A 2,716-nucleotide genomic window follows, 5' to 3' on the forward strand; every position below is an offset into this window, starting at 1 on the left:
GAGGCGCAGGGTGAGCATGCTTTTATTATAGACGATTTCCTCCCATTATGGGCTCAGGGGGAGTCCTTGTACATCCCTTTGTAATTGTTGTCAAAGGGGGCGAGAGTGTCCTCATCACTGTATGGGGAGAATTCCTGTTCCTAGTAGGGGAGAATATGAAGGTTTTGCAAGCAGGGGGAGTTTGAGTATATGTTGTATATGATTGTAGATGCAGGCACACAGTTGATGAGAAGGTTGCCAACAACTGCAATGGGGGAGATTGTTGCATATAAATTGTCATTGTTGGCAACCAAATATTAAGCAGTGATGAGGTGGCCAGTTTGAGGTACTGCAGCAGTTTTCAGTGCTCAGGGGCATTTTGGACCATGTTCTTAGCTCAAGGGCAATTTGATAATTTGGCTCAATAGTTTGCTCAAGTGGCCGTATTGGTTGAGGTGGCAATGGTTTTATGGTAAAGCTTTTGAAGCTCTCTTTCTTTTATTATTAGAGGAGAGAGAAAATTGGGGTGGACCCTATAGGTCGGGTGATGTGGCAGCAAAAGTGTTGTGGCCATGCCACTTGGCAGCTGACCAGCAGCGTCATTTGGAGTAGGCCGTGGGTAGCTTATTACAAGGGTTTAAATATACTTCATCAATATTCTGTTTACAAGGGCATAAAAGGTGAGACAAGGGTGTCATTTGAAATTTTCGAGAAATGGAGAGTCAATGGAGTTTTAGTGATGAGAGTCAATGGAGTTTTAGTGATGAGTTTTCAAAAAGCAAAACTTGTTGACCAAGGCAAGCGTGCCTCCCAAGGTGAATTTTGTGCTTGAATTTTGAATTTCAGAATGAGTACTCAAGGTTATTTTGAAGATTCCCTCATACAAGTTTTCAATAGGCAGCATATATAGAAAATGATGGGTAGAGCTACACCTGATCATTTCCATTGGATTAATTCCCATATGCACTTAGAGTACATTAAGTGATTCATTCTCCTTAAATTTGGTCCATTCATCCTGAAAGAAAATCTATAGAGGAGATTGAATATTCCTTGATTGATTTACCATGCTTATTAGATTGCCCTCTCTTATTACAAGAATTACATTTTCTGCCATTGAGTCCAAGCTAAGAAGGAATTGGGGATTTTTGTCTCTGTTTAGAGCAAGAACGGTAAAGCAAAGAAAACCTAAAAAAATAGGTCGATCTCCACTCTCTCAAGCTTTCTTTTGAAAAAAAAGAGGCTGTTTTAGGTGCATAGTAGCTTATTTCAAGTGTATTTTTGAAGATTGAGAGATGTTGAAGCTCTGTTCATGGAGAAAGTGAGGTTTTGATTGTATTTTTGAGGAAATACAAGAAGAAGAGGAAGAAGACAAGAAGAAGGAAATACTGTGGTCCCCTTATGGCAGTGTATACTTGAAAACCCAAGTTTCTCCTTACAAGGGAAGAGTTGGTAGTTCCAGTAGGTTCCATCACATCTGAGATCGATACAGACAAATGGTTATAAGATTTCTTATCTCCTGTTTACTTTTGTGATTGTCTGTGTTCTCTATTATTACTAGTGTTAGGTGATGCATGTTGATAACCTAAGCTAGTCTAAGCTTGATTGTAGGTTATTGCTATAAACCCAAAACTCTATTGATTATTGTACTCTGTATTTAGTAGGTGCTAAATACTGGGAGTGGGTGCTCCCAGATAGTGGATGCTAGTTTGTACTGGCATTATTTGCCCTCTCATTTCTATGCTGAGAAAAATTGGATGTGGGTGCCCCCCAGCTGTAGGTGCAGCAAAGTTGAGTATTGAGCAAATACGAAGCCTGTAGTGGCATTACTCCGTGGATGTAGGCAATTTGCCGAACCACGTATATCTTGTGTTGTGCGTATGGAATTGTGTGTTTGTTCATACTTGTATTTGAAGTGTGTGGGCTATAGGATGGGTGTGTGTACACGACTTTGTGATTCGTATTCAGATTCTGCCAGTATCTACTAGTTATCAGTGGGGAAGAAATTGAAAGAATTTAAATCACTGATTCACCCCCCTCTCAGTGACAGCCATCGAACAATGCTTCATGCCCATGCTCACCAGGAGGTCAGTCTCCGTGTTACCTTGCCCCTCCCAGTTCCCCCCTCCACCCCCCGCCCAAAGAAAAATATATATATAAACTCCCAATTCGAAGAAAAATAAAAAAAGTTATCTAGTTGGTGGGAACTGGATCGGCCAATTCCTGGGCTGATTCATTGAGTTTTAGAACCTAGTAACATGATCAGATAGAATTCAGAAATTTATAAAGGGTAGATAGTCACTTACCATAGAAATCACCATAAATTAGAGTAGTAAGAAATGTGGCTCTAGCGTTTTCACGCTCGTCAGTGTGGCCTTCCTTCTGATTACCATCTTGGCGTATGGTGATCGGGTAAAGATAGTTCAGCACATCTTTGTTCCCGGCTAATGCAGCGATGTTCATCGGAATTTTCCCGGCGTAAAATTTGCTGCTGACCATCACTAGGTTCTCATTCTTTTCCACTATGGCTTCGACAATCTCTTTGTTCCCACCTGAAGCAGCAATATGGAGGATAGTACTGTCGTTTTTTGATTGTCTTGATAGATCGACTGTAGGCATAATTTTTATCAATTCATTTGCAATTTCAACATTTTCTTTTTGAACTGCAACATGAAGAGGAAGATCCCCATATGGTGTGAGCCTGGCTGTAAGAGCTCCCTCATTTTTTGAGAGCAACTGA

The sequence above is a fragment of the Telopea speciosissima genome, chromosome 10, assembly GCF_018873765.1.
Source record: "Telopea speciosissima isolate NSW1024214 ecotype Mountain lineage chromosome 10, Tspe_v1, whole genome shotgun sequence".
Taxonomy (NCBI): domain Eukaryota; kingdom Viridiplantae; phylum Streptophyta; class Magnoliopsida; order Proteales; family Proteaceae; genus Telopea; species Telopea speciosissima.